The 24,422-nt window shown below is 47.9% G+C and overlaps 1 pseudogene; it reads left to right on the plus strand.

Moving 5' to 3' along the window:
- The first annotated feature begins 8,342 nt into the window (after positions 1 to 8,342).
- LOC121834868 lies at positions 8,343 to 17,569 on the plus strand (annotated as a pseudogene).
- Positions 17,570 to 24,422: the final 6,853 nt, after the last annotated feature.

Here is a 24,422-nt window from a genome sequence, read left to right on the forward strand (position 1 = left end):
TTCGAGTGTTACTCTAGCATTATCATGAGACGTAGTGTGTTGGTGTTCTACGTTTTTCTTGCTCCCTTCTTAGTTAAATATTATTCGGCTACGTGAAGCGCTCTTGGTTTAGCGCTCCGCTGGAAAGGCAGAGGTCCCTGGTCCGGTACGAGGACCATGCGCGCCGATTTTTTCGGTAGCTGCTTGTTCGACATAACGTGCTGTTCAGGTGCAATTTGTTTCGAAACAAGTGCTCACAATGGTATACAATATACGTTTGACCGAAGTGTGAAAAACTAGTGCCAAAATTCCTTTTTTTTTTGTTCGTTTGTGCCGAGCCTACATTTAGCTTCCGTGCACTCTCATATTGTCACGAATTAAGGCGACAAGAAAGAAAAGAGTAAACTGAAAATAAAGGTTTAAAGGGACACTGACAGGGTATTTATGCTCGCTGAGGTTTTTAGTTTTACGTGACATATGAGAGCTCAACTACCCAGAACAGAATTTGCGGCTCGAAATTCGGTTTCTTTCCGCCCGAAAACCGCCGATCAAGAACTGGCCGGTTGGAGTCTCCCTCACTCTCTTTTTCGCGGTCACGGGCCGTTTTCTAAGGTATCGATGCGACCACCAAATTTAATCAAAGTCGTGGGTCACTGAAGGCACACACTGATTATTAAAAATAGAAAAAAAATATGAAACCCAATTTTTGTGGCTTCTAAAAAGCTGTAAATACGTTGATTGAAAAAAAAAAAGTTCCACAGACAACCGGAAGCATTCTGTGCGTTCGTCGTTTCGCGTATCGTGGGACTCGAGGGGACGGCGATAGCAGCGGACGACGGGCGTGGGACCTCTATTTCAGTACTGTCGTTCGCGGTACCGGCGAATTCTGTCTACCGTTAAAAGAGAAATTTGGGACTGATCAAAAGAATTGGTATTCATCCCGTACGACACGCCCGGCCACCAAGCCGATTTGCACGAAGACGTCGCCGAGCCGTCGATCCCTTCTCGTGGCTGAAGACATCGCTCGCGCAAACGTCAAGCACGACGTGTCTACTTCGAGTTCAATATGCACGCGTACGATTTCTTTACTAGGTGCGAATGTCCCCAAAGCGTGGTGCTTCCCAACTTCGACCCGGGAGTGCTTTTGCTAGAGAAAAATCGACAGCAAACTTTCCAACTTACAGTTTACCGGCTGAGTTATTATGAAAGAGATCTACCAGATAAGCAATGCGCCAGTAGCTCAGTGGGAAAGACGTCCGGTTCACACGCGATAGGACCGGGTTCGATCCCTCGTGGAACTTAATTTTTTTTTTTTTGCTTCGAACATTTTCCGATGTTTACATATATATATTTTTTTTCCAATCATCACTGAAGAAACAAACAAAAAAATAACAAACTAATGTTGTGGACGATACTTCGCTGATTTAAATGGTATGGGATTTCCGTTTTGACACCTGCGAGCTCAATGTAATCACTTTCCACAAAATGCAAAGAGCATGTAAATCAGGTAACGACCGCTTTCCGAGGTGCCTGTATATGTTCTACAGGAATTGCAGCCAGCCGTTGGTCCCGATCCCGTTGATCTTTCGGAAACTCTGTCGCACAATGCCACTATTTTCGGATTCAGGAAATGTGAGCCAGCTCTTCACGCAACATCTTGGGTGTATTCTTTTCGGAGCCGATCATGGAAATTCACCACGGGCACTCACTACTCATCTCCAACTCCTCAATGTACAAAACAACTCATCTTGGAGTACAGAACAACGAGCGGAACAAACATAACTGCAAAAAAATCGCGCGGCGAGCAGTTCCCGCACGCCCCATCGCACGCCGCATGTCCTGTCGTCTGCTACCGGAGAGGAGAAAAAAAAAAAAAAAAACGCACGGTAGGGTGTAGTCACGTGACTTCCGCCGCTCACTCTCTTCTCTCCACTTCTCCGACCTCCGTCGGGTTTCGGTTTCGAGGAGTTGCGTCTTTTGGCTTTATTAAAAAAATACGCTACTCTGTTGCAAAATATTAATTGGGTAGTCCTCCGACACCATAATGAAGCGCCTGGCAAAAAAATAAATTTTTTTTTTTTTTGGGGGTGTCAGTGTCCCTTTAATGGGCGAACTTGTGCCAAACAAAAAGAAGTAACGGAAGAGCGTCGAGGCAGCAGAAAAGCGGGCGGCGATTCGGCGGCACTACAGAGCGCTAGCGAGACTGAGACTGACTCGACAAGGTCGCGGGCAGTTGCTGATCTACCGTGCGTCACTATCTCGAAAGTTCGGCAAGGAAGGTTCGAGCGTCGCGCTCTCGGGGCGAGGATGAACTGGCACTTTCGAGAATAACAAAGCAGAGGGAAAGTTAGGTCTGCTGCGAGAATGACCGGGAATCTTCTAGAAGACCGTGACCGAGCGTTGCCTTCTCGGCTCTGCGGGTGGCATTATCCCCCCTTTAAAAGTGCATCGCCCCGATGCAAAACGAAAGGAAAACGGAAATGGCTAAAACAATTACGGGGAAACAAAACAAACATGCAGTTTCACAATCCTAACGCGCGTAGAACGGCTTGAGTCGAACTACGTGGACGACTTCGGGTCGTGGCTGGCGGCGTCCTGATGGTCGAGTTCCGTCGGGGAGCACCTCGTAGTTCAGGTCCCCAAGGCGGCGGATGACCTTGTAGGGTCCGAAGTAGCGCTTTAACAGTTTCTCGCTGAGGCCGCGGCGGCGGATGGGCGTCCACACCCATACCCTGTCTCCGGGCTGGAACTCCACGTCGCGGCGGCGGAGGTTGTAGCGGCCTGCGTCGACACGTTGCTGGTCCTTAATTCGAAGACGGGCTAGCTGTCGTACTTCTTCTGCTCGTTGGGTGACCAGCTGGGCGTCGTCAGTGCCGTCGTCCGTCGGGTCGTGGGGCAGCATGGCGTCGAGCATCGTCGTCACCTTTCTGCCGTGCACCAGCTGAAAGGGTGTAATGCCGGTAGTTTCTTGAATCGCCGTGTTGTACGCAAACGTGACGTAGGGCAACACTTCATCCCACGTCTTGTGTTCCACGTCCACGTACATCGAAATCATGTCGGCGATGGTCTTGTTTAGTCGCTCCGTCAGCCCGTTTGTCTGCGGGTGGTATGCCGTGGTCCGGCGGTGGTCGGTGTGGCTCAGGCGGAGTATCTCTTGTGTCAGTTGCGCCATGAACGAGGATCCTCGGTCCGTAATCAGGACTTGGGGAGCGCCGTGTCGGAGGACGATAGACTCCACGAAGAACTTGGCTACTTCCACGGCGGTCCCCGACGGGAGTGCTTTTGTCTCGGCGTACCTGGTGAGATAATCAGTTGCCACGATTATCCACCGGTTTCCCTGCGTCGACGGTGGGAAAGGTCCGAGAAGATCCATTCCAACCTGCTGGAATGGTGCAGTCGGGGGCGCGATCGGTTGCAGGAGACCTGCCGGCTTCGTCGGTGGTTTCTTGCGTCGTTGGCATTCGTGGCACGAACGGACGTAGAGGTGGACAGTTTTCGGGAGCTTGGGCCAGTAGTATTTTTCTCGGATCCGTGCAAGAGTCCTACTGTAGCCAAGGTGACCAGATGTTGGGTCGTCGTGACAGGCTTGGAAGATCTCTTCTCGAAGACTAGCAGGAATGACCAGGAGCCACGTCGAGTTGTTGTCCCCGAAGTTCTCTTTATAGAGGAGACCTCTCCGGACGGCGAATCTTGGCAGGTCACGCGAGAAGGCTCGGGGAATCGTACCCCCTCGTCCCTCCAAGTGGTCGATCAGTGCACGCAACTCAGGATCGTCCCGCTGGAGCGCTGCCATGCCGTGAATGCTCACCGCGCCAAGAAAGTGGTCGTCGTCGTCTTTGGCACATCCGGTAGCTGACTCGACAGGGGCTCTGGACAGGCAGTCGGCGTCGCTGTGTTTTCGGCCTGACTTGTAGACCACGGTCACGTCGTACTCTTGCAGTCGTAGGCTCCACCGAGCAAGGCGTCCCGAAGGGTCCTTCAGGCTCGCTAACCAACACAGCGAATGGTGGTCGGTGACCACCCGAAAAGGAGTCCCGTACAAGTATGGGCGGAATTTCGTGATGGCCCAGACGACGGCCAGACATTCCTTCTCGGTCGTCGAGTAATTGCTTTCCGCGTTTGACAGCGTCCGGCTAGCGTATGCGATCACGCGCTCCGCACCGTCTTGTCGTTGGACCAGTACCGCTCCGAGTCCTGTATTACTGGCGTCCGTGTGGACCTCCGTTTCGGCTGATTGGTCGAAGTGGCCGAGAATCGGTGGTGACTGGAGCCGTCGCTTTAGTTCGTCGAATGCCTGTTGTTGTTCTCCACCCCATTCGAAGTTCACGGCGTTTTTCGTAAGGCGCGTTAGCGGCGCAGAAAGCTTGGCGAAATCCTGAACGAATCGCCGGTAGTATGCGCAAAGTCCAAGGAATCTTCGGACGGCCTTTTTGTCGGTGGGCGGTGAAAAGGTCGCTACGGCGCGAGTTTTCTCAGGGTCAGGACTTACACCTTCGTTGCTCACAACGTGGCCCAGGAACTTCAGTTCGCCGTAGGCAAACCGGCACTTCGTCGGCTTGAGGGTGAGTCCTGCGGTCCTGATTGCCTCAAAAACGGCACGAAGGCGTCGCAAATGCTCGTCGAAGTTGGCGGAGAATACCACGACGTCGTCGAGGTAAACGAGACAGCTCTGCCACTTGAGGCCTGCCAGGACGGTGTCCATGACACGTTGGAACGTTGCCGGCGCCGTGCACAGTCCGAAGGGCATCACCTTAAACTCAAACAGTCCGTCGGGCGTGACGAAGGCAGTCTTTTCTCGGTCCCGTTCGTCGACTTCGATCTGCCAGTAGCCACTCTTAAGATCCATCGACGAAAAGTATCGGGAGTGGCGCAGCCGGTCCAGCGTGTCGTCGATGCGGGGGAGCGGATACACGTCTTTCTTGGTGACCGCGTTGAGCCGCCGGTAGTCGACGCAGAATCGAAGCGTTCCGTCTTTCTTCTTCACAAGCACGACTGGAGAGGCCCACGGGCTGCTCGAAGGCTGAATGATGTCGTCGTTGAGCATCTCCTGTACTTGTTCATGAATGGCCTCTCGTTCCTTTGGGGAGACCCGGTACGGCGGCCGATGCACAGGGAGCGCGTCGTCGTTGGTAATGATGCGGTGTTTCGCAACTGTGGTCTGGCGCACCCTCGAAGTCGTCGCAAAGCAGTCGCCGAACTCAGCGAGGAGGTCTCCGAGCTGTCGTCGTTCCGTGGCGCTGAGCTTGGGGTTGACGTCGAGCTGTGGCGGCACTGTACTGGACGGCTGACATGGCGAGGGCTCGTCGGAGATCGCGGCGATTTCGGCGTCGGCCAGAAGTTCCTCAACGTGTCCTATAGTGGCCCCTTTCGTGAGATGCTGCGCCTCCGGTCGAAAGTTCGTCACGAGGACCACACAACGTCCATCCTGCAGCTCTGCTACGCCCCTTGCGACGCCTATTCCTCTTCCGAGAAGCAGTTGGACGTTGCCTTCCAGAAGGACTTTCCCGCTGGCAACTGCGTCGGTCACGACGGGCACACGAACACTCGACCGTGGCGGCAGGTTCACGTGGTCCGCAATGACTCGGACGGCGTCTGGCGACGTTTTGGATTCCTCCGGAGGTAGCACGGGCTTTCGCAGGGTCAACCTGTTTGCTCCAAGGTCGATCACCGCACCGTACTCACAGAGGAAGTCCATGCCAAGGATGACGTCTCTCGAACAGTCTTTGAGGACGAGGAATTTCACGGGGCAGGTCTCTCCGTGGATGTCCACGCGCGCAGTACACCTTCCCACTGGTGTGATGAGATGTCCGCCGGCGGTTCGTATTTTCGGGCCATCCCACGGCATCATCACCTTCCGTAGGCGGCGAGAGAGCTTCCCACTTAAAACCGAATAGTCTGCTCCGGTGTCGATGAGCGCCTTCGCGTCGTGGCCGTCGATGATTACGTCGAGGTTATTGGACACCGTCTCGTCGCTAGTTGGGGAGCCCTCCGACGTTTGTGGAGGATATTGGCGTCGTTCGTCCTCGGCAATACCACCTCCCGGCATTGCCGCACTTAGTTTTCCCGACGGGAAGCGATGGGTGACGGGCTGTCTCGGCGAGACCGGCGGAAGGGCGATGACGAGCGTCGGGGAGATGGTGAACGGAATCCTCGGCGGCGAGACGACTCAGGTGATGAAGAGCGGCGGAGGTAGTCCTCGATGTCCCGAGGTCGCTCCCCAAGACGTGGTCGAGGGTCGTTGGGCGCAAACCCTCGTAGGCCCAGCTGGCGGTAGGGGCATCGACGGTAGATGTGGTCGGCTTCCCCGCAGTGGTAGCACAACGGGCGTCGATCGGCCGTTCGCCACACGTCGGTCTTCCTGGGCGCCGGTTGCTCTTGCCGGACGTACTGAGGTCGATCGTCGAGACGTCGGGGGTACGGCTGTGCCGGTGCGTCCCGTCGTCGTGGTGTTGGAGGTTGATGGGCAGCAGGTGGCGGTCGTCGGGCCATGGCGGCGTAGCTCACCGTCGGTTGCTCGAGCGGAGCGGGGTTGACAGGAGCCCGTTGTTCGATGGCTCTCTCGAGCTCGTCCCTCACAACTTCGGCAATGAACAGCGACGCCGGGGGGTCGGCAGCAGGCAGCAGTTTCTTGAGTTCTTCGCGAACGACTTGACGGATAATCTCGCGAAGCTCGTCGGTGCTGGTGCTGAACTCGGAGCTTGCCGATGCCAGAGTTGAAACGTCGTTGAGCCGATGGTAGTGCAGCGCTCGGGCCATTAGCGCCCGCTCGATGTTTGTCGCTTCGGCAACAAATTCTTCGACGGTCGTCGGAGGGTTGCGAATAAGTCCCCCGAAGATTTCGCTTTTTACGCCTCTCATAAGGAAGCGCAACTTTTTCTCGTCAGTGGCTTCCGGGTCGGCGCGGCTGCTCAGGCGGAGGATGTCTTCAACGAAACTGGTGACCGTTTCGTTGGGGCCTTGAGTCCTCGCCTGGAGAAGGTCTTCGGCCCGCTGCCTACGATGCTGATTCATGAACGCCCGCTTCAGCTCGGTGACGCAGGCGTCCCACGACGTGAGCGCAGCCTCGTGATTCTCCAACCAGTGCCTCGCAGTACCCTCCAACGAAAAGTAGAGGTTCTGGAGGCACTGCTCCGCAGTCCATCCGTTGTGGCGCGCCACACGCTCGTAGTTCTTGATCCAGTCTTCAACGTCCTCGTGGATCTCGCCGTGGAAGGGAGTCGGCGTACGAGGAGCGACGGTAAGGTAGACGACGGCAGGAGCGGCGGGGTTCGGCGACTGGTTGGCCATCGTCGTCTTCGCTTGCCTTGTCCTCGCGGTGAATGGTCCGAATTCAGGAGCTTGCCCTTGAAGACGGCAGCTGGCACGGTGCTTCGGGTCTTCAACGAAAGGTCGTCGGGAAATGGGGCTTGTTGACCGAGTTCTTCTAGGGGTATACGTTGCACGGGTTTTGTACCCCGCACCTCCACCAGAAATGTCACGAATTAAGGCGACGAGAAAGAAAAGAGTAAACTGAAAATAAAGGTTTAATGGGCGAACTTGTGCCAAACAAAAAGAAGTAACGGAAGAGCGTCGAGGCAGCAGAAAAGCGGGCGGCGATTCGGCGGTACTAGAGAGCGCTAGCGAGACTGAGACTGACTCGACAAGGTCGCGGGCAGTTGCTTATCTACCGTGCGTCACTATCTCGAAAGTTCGGCAAGGAAGGTTCGAGCGTCGCGCTCTCGGGGCGAGGATGAACTGGCACTTTCGAGAATAACAAAGCAGAGGGAAAGTTAGGTCTGCTGCGAGAATGACCGGGAATCTTCTAGAAGACCGTGACCGAGCGTTGCCTTCTCGGCTCTGCGGGTGGCAATATTGTTACGGCAGACTTGTGTGAATTTAGGAAACTTTAAATTGATCGACTCGACCTTCGTGTCTAACACTGCCAGTACTCAAATGCTTTGCAGCACGCCTTTAAGTCCGCGGTCTTTTTTTTTTTTTTTGTTGAGTTCGTTGAGTTTAGTTTTCTCCATTCTTTGGCGCGCTACCGTGTAGCGACGGCGCCGGACTCTACGTAATGAGTCATGACTGAAACACATTTGCGAAAAGCGGCCAAATTGTATGTAGAAATCGCAAACGAAAATCAGACAGCAACTCCTATTGCCTTCTTTTTTTTTTTTTTTTTTTTCGGCGGGGAAACCCGGAGGGGGACGGAGCGATGTCGCAACGTTACTTCGGGAGTTCCGTCCGTTCCTTCCCTCTCCGGGTTTTCTACGCTATGGCGCAGCAGCCGCCGAGGCTGGTTGAGTGTTTCCGCGGTTTTTGATCAGCTTTGTACGAAGACTGATTTTCGCCGATCTGCGGAGCACTGCGGAGGCTGAAAATTATGTGGACTGTTCGCTGTGTTGTGGCATTCGGGCAAAGCAAGATCGCGGTGAGTTTGCTCGTGTACAGTCGGCGGTAAAAGTTTGCGGGGCGCGGGAGCGTCAGCCGAAAAGACTGGTTGCGGCGCGCGGCCGCTCTCAAGATTCACGCTTCGAGAATGTGCTTCCTTTCGTGCTCGAAGCCATGACTTTTTCGCTCGCTTCCGCCCGACGTGCACGAGATAACCAGGGACCGGCGCAAGGTGCCGCTATGACAGCTATCACGCCGCGCGTCTGCCTCAGCCACCGTGATGGGTGACGAAACTCGCGCATGCTTCAGATAACATTTCGCGGCACCTTGCGCCAGTCCCAGTTATATATCGTGCGTGTCGAACGGAAGCGAGCGAAAAAAGCATGACCGCGAACAAGAAAGGAAGCGCGTGCGCATAGCGTGAGTCTTGGAGCAGCAACGTGCCGTGAGAAGGCGCAGCCAGTCTTTTCGACAGGCGCTCCCGTGCCCCGCAAACTTTTGCTCCCGATTGTACGTCGGCCGATGCTTGTGTCGGTGCACATCTCAATCTCAACTAAACATCGAGTGCCGATTGTGGCTGACTCCATGCATGTAAGAAGGAATTAATCTACCAGGAACTTCGTGAATAAGAACGAGGCAAGCGTGTGGCTGTAGAAGGATGTCGTGACCGTTGGCATACGTACACTGGTTTCCGCACGTTGCTTCTGTTTACTTCATCTGTTGTAATAGCAGTCTTTTTACCGGTGCGTGAAGCCCTCGGTTGCTTCGAAAACCAAAGCTGATACAGCCAGTCTCTTTTTATCCGATGATTCTGTCAAGTCCTAATCAAGGAGTCATATATATATATATATATATATATATCAAGAATGCACGTTTGGTGTTGTTTGCGTTAATTTTACTGCGGAGGACGTTGCCTTTTGCGCGGGATCATTCTTCTCGTGTAACTTGTCTTCCAAATTTGCGTGCAACAATTTTTGCACCCTCCGTTTTCCGTTCTATATTCGGTTTCTTTTCTTGCAAATGTGTTTCCGCCTTAACATTTTGCCGCGGCGCAGCTCTGTTCAGAGAAGAAACGGTCTCAGCACAGCAGGGTGCACGAAGGGCGTCGTGTGTTTAGAAAAAAAGAAAATGAAATCGGGCAAGAAATGATTTGGTAACTGCACCGTAATAAGTGGCTGCCAGCAGTGGAAAAAAAAAAAAAAAAGATGTGTTGCCTTATAGTTGGAGTTAAGTCATCTGTCTTATTGGAGTATTTGAGGTAGAAAGGAGAACAAACTAGATGCCTGGGCCGGCTTGCGAGAGGCAGCGTCTCGGTTGAGACTGCTCAAAGAAAGCGCTGCCAAGGCTCGGGCGCGCGAGCGTCTAGGACTCGGTTTAAGCTCTAGCACTAGCCTTGACAGCGCTTTCTTTGAGCAGTCTCAACCGAGACGCTGCCTTTCGCAAGCTGGCCCAGGCATCTAGTTTGTTCTCCTGTTCAGTTCTTTGCAAGAGTCACTCACTCCTAAAACAAACATGCACTATTATGCTCATAAAAAAGTGCTTTGAACGACGAATATGATTGCTACTTTCACCATACAGTGGTCCCTGCAGATTTCTTTCCTTCAATATTTTGCTTTTTGCAAAAAGGTATTTTGATTACAAAGATTTTGGATATGAGGAGTCAGTGATAACATGAATTTTTTAAGGCTTACAGGTGTCTGTCTGGTTGGAAAATTGAGCCTGCCCAAAAATGTCCTCCTCCTCGTGACATTCCTAAGTTCAAGCCCCAAAAATGATGCTGTGCTCGAGTGGAGCCTCAAAATCAACAAGGCCGAGGCAGAGTTCTAAGATCAAAACGCAGCAGCTGTCTGCCTCCTCCCATTGCTTGCATCCTACTTTAAAGAAAACCTCGGAGAGCTCTTCCAGTTACATCAGGTAGTAGCATTCATAATAACCAGGCTATTTGTTTCCAAAGACACATCCTCATGACCTTGTTGAAAAGAACTTCCTGGAAGTCTCATACAGGCAGTCAGCATTCCACTGAGAAACTATGCATCTGGAAATACTAAACTTTTCTTCATTTTTGAAATTTTCAGCTATATCAGTCTTCCTGTATACCGTAACATACCGGTCATGCACCTATGTCCAAATAGGCGCCTACCTAGTGATTTTTAACCATTGGAGCAATGCCTTGTACTCTTTCTGCAGTTTAGCTTTCTGAGCGACCATCCCCCCACTTTTTAAGAATTGTCTGCAAAATCTTTGTGAACGCTTTCTTGGTATCTGACGACAATGCTGATAATGAGCACGCAAAAAATGAAATTACTATTGCTCTACGAGGAGCCAAACCTTCCTTAATCTTTTCCTGGTTGAGGTGACTCAATTTATTATACTTCACATTAGAGTGCAATGGGAAGATATGCAACTCTAGGCTGGGTCATCTTATAGTATGTTCTACATAAATATTTCACTAAACCAAAGGGGGAGCGGCGGTGAGCACCCACTCTTGCACCACTTGCTTCTAATGGGTTCACATGATGTTTTGCATTTTTGGGATCGAGTGTTAGAGTTAACACAAAAATTATGCTAAAGAATTAACTAGTGACAAACGTTTGTACTTCCACTTCGACTCCTAAGTTAGGATCATTTGTTTTTAATATTAGCAACTTCGTTGTCCCGCTGGTGTAACAATGAGGCTTTGTGACAGATATCAGCAGATACATTGCTGCTTATTTAACACTGTTTTTTTTAGTTGTTATTGAGCGTTAGGACAACAAATGTTTGTAGTTAAAAATGTCCTTATTAGTGAGAAAATAACAGGAACCGCATCCTTTAATCTCAGCAAACGCTATCTCCTGTAGGTGGGATGAAGGGTTAAAGGAAATAAGGGTGAGATGAAAATAAAGTGGGTGAGACGAACCTCTTTCACATAAGTGAGGGGTGAATGGAGAATAGCCTTTTGGTATTCCCGAATACCCGTGGGATTAACAGACTCTTTCAAGGTTTGGGGTTGCTTGACTTGCATGTGTGGGCAGTACCAGGAGTGCGCTTCTGAGACTGACCTCGCAGTGGGCGCATAGGCTCTTGTCTTTTTCCTGTGTATGGCGGCTTATGCACCATGTTCTTCTTGTGGGTGTTACATTTTGCTGTTTCCTTGGAAACCATAGTGGTGTGGGTCCGTTGTCTTTTCAGGCGAACCTCTTCCCACCTGGTATAATTACCATCTGGGAGTGGGTCTAAGTCTTCTTTGAGTAGAGCCATGAGGTGTTTTCAGTGGGCCTGTTGTTTGGCTTCCTGGGAGAATAGGGGATCCTTTGTGCCTTTTTCAATGAAGGCGGCGCTGTTGTCACCAAGGATGGTAAGGATAAGGGAAGACAGGAACTCGCATGCGGCGGCAGGCACTGTTTCATTTCCTTGGGAATGGTTTGGTGTACCAGGAAGCGGTGGCTTTAAAGTTACAAAGATGAAAGAGCGTGTTGGTGAAAATACAGGAGTCAAAGAAAGATTAAAAACACTTAGGGACAAGGACAGATAGCACAGTTCTTTCAACTATCAACACACATTTACTGGTGTCTCCTTCAATAGTGCTATCTCCTTCCTAACGTTTGAGACTAAAGAGGAAGATGCGGAAATTAATATATATACACCTGGAAAAAAAAAAAAAGCTACACAAATTCACACCCAATACACTAGAAGATAAAGAATTCAGAACTACCTGAAACCAGAGCTGGATTAGCCAAAAGGGCGCTCTATCTCAATTTGTCAATAGTGTTTTTTCTTTCTTTCTGAATTTCTTTATCTTCTAGTGTATTGGGTGTGAATTTGTGTTGTTCTTTTTTTCCGGGTGTAGTAATAATAATTTCCACATCTTCCTCTTTAGTCTCAAACGTTAGGAAGGAGATAGCACTATTGAAGGAGACACCAGTAAATGTGTGTTGCTAGTTGAAAGAACTGTGCTGTCTGTCCTTGTCCCTAAGTGTTTTTATTCTTTCTTTGACTCCTGGATTTAAAGTTGTCGGCCTTCCTGCCAGAGTCCTTTGAATGTGCCCCACACTCGTGTGTTATCTCGGAGCTTGCACCTCAGTTGTTTACGGAGCTTCTGGGTGTATTTTTTTATCTTCACCGTGGTTGCATTGAAATTGGCTTGGAGTTTTCAGTCCTTATTTCTCCTGTAACATTGTTGGGCTTGCAGTCTGATAGCACACAAGTTGAGGAGATGAAGGTCGGGGTCTGGGTCGTCTTGTTTGGCTTGGTACTTCTGAGTGGATGTGGCTTTCATTATTCGCTCACCTAGACACTTTTTCAGGTGCTAGGTTAATGAAGCTGATTTGTCATTTAGTGTTGCGGTGTCTTTCTGTCATTAATTCTATTTCGACGGGTAGGTGCTTGCTTCCCAAGGCGTCGGAGCAGTTCGCCCTCGGGCTTGGATGTTGTGTATGGCCCATGTCAAGTCTGTTGTGGTGTCGTTCTCAGTGCGACGTTTGCCAATGCGAATGGCAGTCTGTTTTTCTTTGAGAATTCATAGATTGGCCTGCTTGGTGGGTGTTAAGACATTGCACTCTCTGTCACTGTCTCGCTCGTATCCCCATATTCCTGCATCTGCGGTAAAGTCGCCGGCCACGATAAGTTCTTCGGGCATCATTCTTTGCGATCCGCCTTGCGTCGTCTTGCTCGTGTCCCACAGTTCTACATTCTGTGGGAATAAATATAGACCCATAGATGTATGGTACCTTCACTAGCATTTCGTGCATTTCTCAATTAACCACACATGTTTTCTGACTTTTCTTAGGTGACAACAGAAATCACAAGAGTTTCGTAGCAGTCTGCCCGCTTCTCCTGTAATTGTTGCACTGGGTGAGCTTCACGTGTCTTTTCCTTGCATGCTTTGTATTTTTGAAGGTGCTTTCTTTTTTAATTTGTGTTGAATTCTGGAACAACAACCTAGACCGTTTTATCGTGGGTAGTGCCATTTTGAGAGTGAGAGAGAGAAGAGGGGTCAGTGCAGATGACTCCTAGTGACTCAATTGTAGTGGAATACTGTAGTGGTGTAACTAGAGTGCTGGAATACTGCAGTGGTGTAACCAAAGGGTGATGTGCCGATTTTGACCAGAGCTAGATGGACGACCACATCGTTTGGTTTCGGCAGCCTTGTCAAGCACCAATGTAAAGCACATGTCCTGGTATTATACCATACTTCGACAATCAATGTTTGATTGATCCAGCAAGAAAAAGAGAAGTTTTTATTTTGGTTTGTGAGTGCAGGTGCCACAAAACGGCATACAGCCCAAACAGCAGGTGCCTGTGAGGCATTTGATTGTTTGGGCCTGCATTCTGTGTCTTGTCAAACCCCAACAGCCAAATTTTCTGCTCGTAGAATGTGTGGTCGCATGCGGTCTCCGGTCATTTAATTTCTAGCAAAAGCAATTTAAACGAAACCGACGACTGGCATCGCACGTTGGCATCAGACTTCCATGCTACTGATTCTGTTCACAAACTCAACAAAAAGTGTTTGATTCTGCATGCTCATTTACAAATTTTTTTCTTTTGTTCAAGCCTTCAGGAGCACTTTGCATAACTTGATGTCATTACTGGGTATGGTTGCTCAACACTATTTAGTGCGACCCTTATTTGGCTTGGCATATAAGGTGTGCCTTATCTGTGATTGTGATGCATCTCAGTCTCAGATCTCAGATATGCGTCACAATCCTATATCAGTGTGCCTACCTATTCAGTGTTCCTGCTGGTAATACCTCTATAGAAGTTTCCAGATGCGAATATGACGATAGTATTTTTTTCTTCATTTAATGCGTGAGCGTTAAAAGCCCTATTAGAGAAAAAGCCGGCGTAGTGGTGTCGGTCGCATGACTTTTCTGGTTACTTGACTAGATAGGTCGATACATCTGATACTAACATTTTCTCCGCATTAATTACATTGATCGCTTGTTTCTTTTCTAGGCCGCTCACTTTTCGAATGCAGCTGCCAGCTGTTTGTGGACCATGAGGTGATGGTGGAAGATGTGGGCTTTCTGCAAGTTGTGGAGCTCCTTTTCGCCCTTTATTATTGTTTAAACATTCAGTATGCCAAAGGTGCGGGAACCACACTTGAGTTCATTCAGAGATATGGTTTATTTCCTTCATAATTTTGAGCCTAAGAGAGGCAATAAAGAGCAACTCTACTGAATTTTGGCTGAGAAAACGATTAGTTCTCTTTATAATCATCTAGGAAGGCTACAACTAAAATCTTTCTGTATATTAAATTGGACCCTCAAAGTTTGACAAGCGCTAATCTGCTAATTTTAGCGAGCGATGTGCAGGCTAGCCATCAGTGGCACTTCCTTCAGATGTGACGTCATGTTGATGTCTGTTGTATACACCGGCTTTTTTCTCTCTCAACGCCAACACATGTCCAGTCGGTTCAGACACTACCTAGAGTTGACCCAGTGAGTGGGGTAATTCACGTAATCATGCATCTGCCATGGACATGAGTGGGCATGCAACTGACGTCGCTGCTCACCCTTTGCCGAAGTTTCGGTTTCAATTTGCGACTTGAGTTATAAATAGCAAAGTTGCACAAACAATATTCTACTTTTCGTGAAACAATGTAGAGTTGTTCATGAGTGCTTTTCCAAGTAAGGTCATCCACTATCTTGAAATTTTCTAAATTGTGTAGAGTTGTCCTTTAATTTGTCACTGGCTACCCACATTTCCAAGCTCAGTTTCAGAGTCCATTATTAAACCGCAATAGGATGTTTTATTCACGGACCACAGAACGAATAAAACGTGCTCGGGACGAAGGAGACGACAAACATTTCTTTCAACTAAGAACAACAGGAATGAACTTAGGAGCACTCCGTACAATTCAGACTGCCAAGAAAATGGAGAGAAAGGGAGGCAGGAAGATAAAAAGGAAAGTGTAAAGTTAGAATTGTAACTCATGTTGTTACTTCACTCTTTTTCTTATTTCCTTCCTTACAATTTTTGACACTTACCTTTCTCTCTTTCTGCCTCCCTTTCTCTCAATTTCCTTGGCGGTCTGAATTGAAGTAAGTGCTTTTAAGCTCATTCATGTTGTTAATTAAAAAAAAATGTTTGTTGTCCTTCGTCCGGGTATGTTTTATTCTTTCTGTGGTCTGAGAATTTTATCAACACACTCTTTCAGTTACTTTAAAAATTTTTATATCTTGCATAATAATTCGATTTAAAAATTTCACCTAATGTTACAATGTGACTATGTTTGATCCTATCCCAGAAATCACAAATAAATATGTCAATATATCTACTATTCCAATTGTTTTATCTTGACTGAATGTGTCATTTACTTATTACTTCTATTTGGCCTTCAGTTCGAAGGCAGAGTCATAAGCAGTATACATCATTAAATTATTTTTGGCTGGAAACAAATTGGAGCCTCAAAATATGTTTAATATACTCAGCTAATTATTTATGTAAGAGTTTCTTTACTGCACCACACTATTCTGTATCACTCTAAAAGTGTCTAGAAGTGATATGTGCAGATGATCTCTAATTCATAACTAAATTTGACTGATATACAACCTTTTCACAACTTTTTGAAGCTTTATTTCTGCATGTTTTAGTAGCATGTGGTTCACGTTTGATTTTGTACCTGAATACCTTTTTCTCGTCTTTATACATGTTTATCAATCGTATGTTCTTTCGACAGTGGCTGGCCAAAATGTGGCTTCCTAAAAAAAGAGAATGCTTCTCTTACAACATTCCTTTTGCCATGTCTGGTGCTTTTAAGCAATCATTAACAGCTAGTTGAGTATTTTAGGTCATTCAACTGTCTGCAATACTAATTATGCAAATGAGTGCTTGCTTAATTACGAGTAGAAATGCAGAGGAGGAATTGCTTTGTGACTGTGTAGGACAACAGACAAATTTTAATGCTGTATTGTAATAAAAGAAATAAGCGCGAAGTATGTACTTGTTCTTCTGTTTATGTCGCTGCTATAAAATTTACTTTTCTTTGCTTCCAAAGCTTCTCCCAAATGACTCAAATCAATTATATCGCTGTCTGTTCAATATCTTTTTATATCAACATGTTTTGAGTGTTTTGTAGGTCTAAAAGTTACATTATATGAATCCTACCCCTTAAGATGTGCCACATGGGGCTTATAACTTCTGAAATATTCCGAGTTCTGTATCCCCATCGCATCTGAGTGACGGAAGCCTTGAGTGCCAGATTTTCTCCTCTTGCAGAAAAGTGTCACATTATTACAATTGTTTTGTTGTTGTTCCGTCATTGTTTTATTTTCCTCAAAATCTAGGCATGAATTTGTACCTTGACATATTTTCTTTAAGTGCACAGTCTGCTGGCTTAAATGTAGGTTTTGCTCAGCTTGTTATGGCTGAATTGTTATTTTAGGAACCTTCAACACACTTATACTTTTGAACTGTGCACCTATGTCACTGGTGGCAAAGCTTGGGGCATTCGACATTAGTTGTGCATGTAAAATATCAGCAAGTACTGATCCCAAATCCTTCACTGCAATTTTTTTTCACTTGTCTGGTTTCTGACCAAATACTTATGGGCCAATCTGCTTTTTGTTTCAGATACCAAGTTGGTATCAAACAACATGATGGGTCACGACAGGAGGCCAGGAGGTCGAAAAGAGCTCGGGCAAGAGCAATCAAAGCCGCCACAGATCTTGCTGCTTTCGAGAAAAAATGGAACAGTGTGAGTACATATTTGATTTGGCATGTGTACGATGTGGTATCAAAAGGTTTCCAGTCTTGTTTGTATTAAAAAAAAAAGCAAATAGCGGCACGACAATGCATTCACAGGGGTCGAGGGCAGGAACCTTGATCTGTCATGGTGCTGAGTTGCTCAATGTGGCAATGCAGAGGCGAGTTGGTGCATGATTACAACTGGTAGCAGCATGCAAAAACACACGGACAAAGGGACGAATGCACAGGACTTCGGTGTTTCCTTTTCATTAAACATTTAGTTGAAGTTCAGCGCTCGCCTCGTGCATTTCCTCCCTTTGTCCTTGTGTTTTTGTGCGCTGCTACCAGAGGCTTAGGGCATCGCTCTGTGAGCTTGGGAGCCCCGCTGTACAGGTTTTTGTGACTTCATATGCGTGCGCCTCTGCAATTTGTGCAAGTGGTTGTGGTCCTCCCGTAGCCTTTTCAATCATCTGAATATGAATTTGTTTTATTTTCAGCTCATCTGATGATCGATCGGATGCCATGAAGGCTTCTTTATAATTATGTTCTTTTACGGTTTACAATATAGTTCTTCAATTTCAAAACTGCCTCCGTTTTGTCTTGTCCCTTTTTTCAGACACACTACACTTGTTACTCAGGATGTGTCGTTATATTACGGAACTGTACTGCGCTAACTCATGATGCCAGACGTTATCTGTAACTCTCCGTAATACTACCCAGGCCGTAGCTGAGAGTTCACATTATTGTTACCGTACAGCGAGCACACAGAGATAGAAGTGCAGTACGCAAGTACGGGATTAAAGCTGCAAACTATACTTGAGGTATGCAAGCCGTCAAGCGTTCCGACGGTATTGAAGGCGTAAGGGAAGGGTACGGTAACTGAACTGTTACCGTCGCAATACGGCAATGGAAGTGCAGTATGAAAATACGGAACTGAAACCGTACCCTTCCCTTACGCCTTCAATACCGTCTGAACACTCGACGGCTTGGATACCTCGAGCTAAGTTTGCGGCTTTAGTCCTGTACTTGCGTACTGCGCTTCTATTGCTGTATGTGTGCTGTACAGAAATGATAATGCGAACTGTCAGCTACGGCTTTGGTGGTATTACGGAGGGTTACAGATAATGTCTGGCATCATGAGTTAGCGCAGTACGGTTCTGTAATATAACGGCACTTTTTTTAACAGTGTACGTTTTTTTCTGATGTGATATGCTTAACCAAGACATGGCTATATACCGACATATCTGACGACAGCTAATCGTTTTAATTTTGGTTGCCTCCAGTTGAAATTGCCGTAGAGACTCCAATTTCACCACAACCCCTAAAATCAATCATTCAAAAGTTATTTTTCAGACTTAAGTCAATTAGTCAACTTGCCACGGCGATTATCCACTGTCTGGTGTCCACCGAACCTGATAAATCCATGATGAAGACGGCACTCGTCAAACCTTCACCACAGTCTTTTTTTTATGTTTTCAAAATGAAAATGTACACCCTGCGTACTAATTTGATGTTAATCGCACACTAGCAACACCGTATAAAATAACCAAAGTCTTTACTACCGAACATTCACGTCATAACAGCAGGATCGACCGCAGAAACTGATTGGACAAATGGCGGAGTCAGCGTTCAGCTGGGCCTCGTGTTCTGCCAATATCTAGAATTCTAGATGGGCGCGTTTGGCGTCGGTGTTGCTCCCAAGTGCTGGGTTTGCTTCAGTGCATAGGGTGCCTGAAGTCACCAGGCTGGATCTAAAACGGACCGTAAAAATCGACGCCAGCATGAAGGAAACTAAACTTTCCGTCAATGCCGCATTTCACAGGTCCGTTTTGATTTTGTTTTTGTGTAAAATTACTAAGCGCAGCTCCCTTAGGACATAGGACCAAAAAACTTCCCAGGGTCAAATGCGGCCGGCGACGTGGGCGACTGAGTCAAGCGACGAGGCGCGTTTGGCGCACGTATTAATAGATGGCGTCGGGAGTAGCGTCGGAAGGTGTAGCCGACCAGCGAAAGAAAGCAGACGACACGCTGGCGAAATTCGTCGGCAGCAAGGACGCCGTCGTTATGCAACCGCGGTATTTTTTTTCTTAACTTCAAGTTTTTCTTTATTGTTTCGATTTCTTTAAACCAAAGGTACACTACAAAAAAAAAAAATCTTCGTTTTAGTAAATTATAATCATCGCGAGCACTTTCGATAAGCAGGTCGCGCCATATATCAATACGTGCGCCGAACGCACCCCACCACTCGACTCAGACGTCTGCGTCGCCGCCGGCCGTTGACCCTGGAAAGCTTTTTGGCCCCATTATTTACATAAATGGAGCTGCGCTTTGAAATATTACAAGCAAAGACAAATCTGTGAAATACACCATTGACTAAAACTTTAGATTGCTTCGTGCAGGCGTCGATTCTTACGGTCCATTTTAGATCGAGCATGGCGACTTCAGACACCATATAGTTCGACGACGTTATATGGTGATAATGCTATGCGGGGTTCACTGGAGCCACTGTCGAGTAACGGCGCCTTACTTTTTTGAGACGCAAATGACCTCAGCTGAACACATGTTGAATACAAGCTCTCGGACATTTAAGCCGCTGTCATACATCATACAAAATACGCAGTGTTCGCGCAAGGTATGATTACAATACTACTTGAGGACACGCCTCAAGCATATTCGGAGCATGTTTGTTTCATTCATGCGCATGCTTCGAAAAATTCCGCCTATCTTTTATTTTTTTAACATCGTGGAAGGTTCTGCCACGATGGTAAAAAAAATAAAAGATAGGCGGTCATGGGAGAAACACTGCTAAGGCAGTGTCTGCAAACTGCCTTCTGTAATACATATTTGCAGCGTGAATCCCGCTTAGGTTACGTGGTACATAGTGGAGATAGTACATAGTACAGAGTGCAGATAGTTTATGCTGAATGCAGTAGCATGTTCAATATCGTGATGTCTAATGGCTATTAGTAGCTGTCGTTCCCTCGTTCGTTCTCTACGCTGTTTCTGTGGTAACGGATTACTCCCATACTTCAATCGGCGAAAATATACTAATCCGGGCTCTCCTACATCAGAGCATTATCATTTCGGTCGTCACATGAAATGTATTTTCGAGTACATTTTTTTTTAGAAAGGTATAAGTCTTTCCCAATCGCCGAAGCTAAAATGACGAAAAAAATTCACGAGGTAAGTGTTTTATGTTTACTTGCAGGATTAAGTGAATGGATTTTTAGTGGCCCTCTCTTAAATAAACGCAGCCTATGGTAGCATCCTCAGGAAGAGTTAGTGTTTTTCTCTCTATAATTTTCAAAAAATCTCTTTAGGTTTCTATAGAGTGTACACCGTCACGGCTATGCGGTGGCGCTGCTGCTGGCACTGCGCATGTGCAGACGCTTCACCTTACGCGAATCTGGCTTCAGCACTGGCACGCCCAAAGGCGCACGCTCGTTTGTACACTGCGTGATGGTGTATGATACGCCGTTTGTGGTCCCTTTGGAAAGGCGTCGAGGGGTGTTCGATTGATCGAGTGATCTTATGATTACCATATCTGTACTAGGTCTTCAGTCACTCAGCCTTGACTAGAACATACGTCCTATGTGTACGTTTAAACAGGGGGAACTGATCATCGCAATAGGAGGGCGTCGGGTGTGTTCATCGCAGAAGACAAATTTAGCCAGTTCAGCACGATTGTTAGCTTGGCGTCTTTATCATGCACCACATAGTAGAAGTTTCAGACCACAAAAAGGCACAGCGCTTATCCACAAAAAAAAAAAAAAAAAATGGGCAGGGGTGTGGATTGAATTAATGAACCAAATATGTTGTCACCTTTAGGAAAACTAATACCCCTGTCAGACGTGCTAGTTTAGTGTCACTACAAGCGAGTGCACTTCGCCCTTAGTGTCATCTCTGTAGTGTGCCACACGGCTCCTTCCTGAGGAACACACTTCGCTTGGAGTGAGTTTGACGAACTCACTTCGCTCGATCGAGCGCGTGGAATCAGTAGGAGTGTTTCAACAGTAAAACATAAACAACACAGAAATCAAAAGCGTTGCGTAAGTTTTATTTTATAAATAAAAAAAAATTCGTGAAAAAGACACGTATGTAGAAGAGTGGCATTCCAAAAAAAAGTAGTGGGGTGGACTTGGAGTTCAGGCTTACCTGAATCAAGATTAGCGCAGTGGTGAATTGATAAAAGACGACGACAAAGTCAGTCATTTATGGCTGTCTTGGTTAGCAGAGAATGATAGTCTACTTTTGTTTCAGCATGTAATTATTCGAGACAACGCGATAATTATGATCTGATTAGGAAGTGTCAGGGCCTCCTCGTAGGCTTCCGTGGAACGAAGCGGAACGCCAAAGTTGGATATGCTTCGTCTTTATATTTATTGGCTTGCGATGATCGATCAGAATCATCCAATTGGCGTAAAAATCGTTCATTAATGCAACGTTGTTTTATAGCACAGCTCGTAGGCACCCCTTTCTGAGTTAAGGCCCATACGCACATTCGCGTTTAAGCGCGGTGCGTTCCGTAGCGGCAAGCGGACGCGTTGCGTTGCGAAGACCGCTTGCGCCAAACTTGTACGCACATTTGCGTTGACACGCAGTCAACCGCAGTCAAGAGCCAATAAGAACGCGCTATCGTCGCTAGTGGGTCACCAATAGTAAGCGAAATCCAAGGCAACATGGCGGCGCACGGCGACAGCGTCGAAGTGTTCGATCTTGGGAGAATCTCGCCGGCTTCTCCGACGTTTTGTTAAGCTTGAACCATCGCAGCCTTGGAAAATACAGTCCCCACCGCTCCCCAAAACGAAAAAGCAAGCAGTGCGACCGGCGAACCGGATACGTCTCGCCGAGTTGGCCGGGTGGGGCGAGCGAACACGTCACCTTCTCTCCTCTTTCGGCTTCTGATTGGTCGAACGCACCCGAACGCACCGCAACGCTTCGGAAAGTTGAGCGAGCCTCTACTCGCTTGCGTCGCGCTACCGAGCGTTCCGGGAAGGCGCGCGTCGCTCCGCAAGCGACCGCGCCTGGCCGCAAGTACTCCGCAACGCACTCAAACGCGTTCAAACGCGAATGTGCGTATGGCCCTTTAAGCGGCGTCGGCGTAACTGCGCGTTGCATTAAGGGCTGTTTCCCAAAATGACGTCACACGTGACGTCACGTGTGTCGTCTCGTGTGACGTCACGAGGGTAAAGTTTTCCCGATAAATTTTGCGGTAAAAGTTTTTGCTAAGTTTGGCGGAAAATTTTTCCGCTAAATTTAGAGGAAAAATTTTACCCGTTTGACGTCACATTTAAAATTTCAGATGACGTGTCATGTGACGTCACACGTCAATTCAGCGGGAAAATTTCCCGGCTAAATTTAGCGGGAAATTTAGCAAATTTTTTACGCTAAGTGGGATGGGAATAGGAGAGGAGGATAGGACGGTACGGAGGGGGAGCAGCTGCATACCCTCCCCTTCGTACCCTTCCTCCCTCCTCTCAAGAGGTGCGCTCCAATTCGGCATCACAGAGAATTGTAAAAGTCTAATTTTTTTAACGTGTCTTTATTAAAGGGTATCGGTGGCCGAGTGGGCTAGCGCCCATCAGATCGGAGTACCTGGAGAGAAAGCTCGCGCTGGAGAACCCAGTGATCCTGAGCTCAATCCCCAACCCTGCCCGAAGAACACACTTCCAATGAAGTGAGTTCGGGGAGCACACTACGCTCGTTTCGGTAGACCGAGTGTGTAATCTTGATAGCAGTGTTCAAGGAGTAAAAATAATACAAGAAATTATCGCTGCGCAAAATGAGTATTATTTTTATAGGAGTAATATTAGATGCGCACTTGTTTTTTGTTGGCAGGAAAGTAGTACATTTTAGAAAAACAAGCGGCTAATCTAGTTTCCAGCCTTGGCCCCTGCGCGACGGCCAGCGACGGCCAGGAGGCACCTGCGAGACTCTACCAGGAATCTGAAGATGGCAGGAGAGACGCGAAAGGCTTGCTTGAAATGGAACTCGCCCAAATGGGGCGAAGTGTCTTCGAACCACCGTTCGTTCCTCTGGAAGTCCACCGTTCTCGGCTGATCACGGGTAGGTCGTCGGTCATGAGAGCGGCTATGGTGAAGGCATTGGCCTGCAGCTGCTGATCGATGTCACTTGAAATTCTTGCCTGTGCGTCGGCATCCAGGTCCAGCTGCCTCTCATCTGAAAGGCGTTGGGCTCTCACGGAGAAAAGTAGCCCAATCACGCGCTTTCACTGTCCAACATCGCGGACATCGCCCTCCAGCTCGTCCTCCACACACTCCATGATGTTTCGTTGTGGCGAGTGGCCACCGTGCGAGTGGCCAAGTGGGCTCGCGCACACCAGCTCGGAGCACGCGGTGCGAAAGCTCGCGCTGCAGAACCCTGGAATCCTGGGTTCAATCCCTACTTCTGCTCGTTTCGATCTATACTCCGTTTCACCTTATGTTGTACCGCAGACAAGGCTAGAAGCGCGAGCTCATAGCGTTGGGAGCTACTCTTAACGCACGAGCTTGTGCCGCCGAGATGTGCCCTGAGCAAGGAGCTCGCGCTTGTAGCCTTTCCTGTGGTACATTATGAAGTGAAACAGAGTATAGATGAGCATTGTACCGGCGTGCGGACGTGTATCACTGGCTTGTAATGGCTGATCGTAATGATCAAGCTGGATTTGAATTTGTATTAAAGCTCGTGACTTAGCGCAACAATGTGTGGAAACGTGTTTTTAATGAGACGACGAAATTATTTAAGAACGAATGCATATGCACTGTAATATTTTGCGTGCCCATTACTTACCCATCGCCATTGCCATCATTTTGGAGTGGCACTAAGTTTTTCCGTGTGGCACCAACACACTTGGAGTGTGTTTCGGCGGGTTGAAGTGCACTCGCTTGTAGTGACACTAAACTAGCCCGTCTGACAGGGGTTTAAGCTGTGTGCACTGTTCATGCGCAGCGCAAAGTAGTTTGAAAAAGCTGACTGTTGGAGGAAGACGCGATGCTTTTGGTGTTCAAAACATTTGTAAGATGTGTATCCAATCTAAAAGGCAGCGAGATATGCCTTAATTCTCCAAATAAAAGGGAAATGTAGTGAAACTCCTCCAGAAGCCGGACATCTTTTACTACGGTACCTATGGTGGCAACGAGTATAGAAGACAAGGAATGCGCATGACGTCATATTTAGTGGCTTTCCATCCCGCCCTAAGCATCTAAACAGGCTGAAACTCAACAAACGTCGCCGCAAGGCGTCAGGCGCACTTGTCTGCCTCGCCACGTGCTAGGGTGGCAATCGTTGTGAGACGCTGTTAGTGGCGCTGGCGGTGATGCCCACGCAAGCTAGGTGGCGCTCCGTGGATTCACTAGTGATGACTTCGGGGGAAAAGCGGACGCTTTGTCTCATAGGTGGTATTATAT

Source organism: Ixodes scapularis, unplaced genomic scaffold (assembly GCF_016920785.2).
Source record: "Ixodes scapularis isolate PalLabHiFi unplaced genomic scaffold, ASM1692078v2 PGA_scaffold10__122_contigs__length_95168666, whole genome shotgun sequence".
NCBI classification, from domain to species: domain Eukaryota; kingdom Metazoa; phylum Arthropoda; class Arachnida; order Ixodida; family Ixodidae; genus Ixodes; species Ixodes scapularis.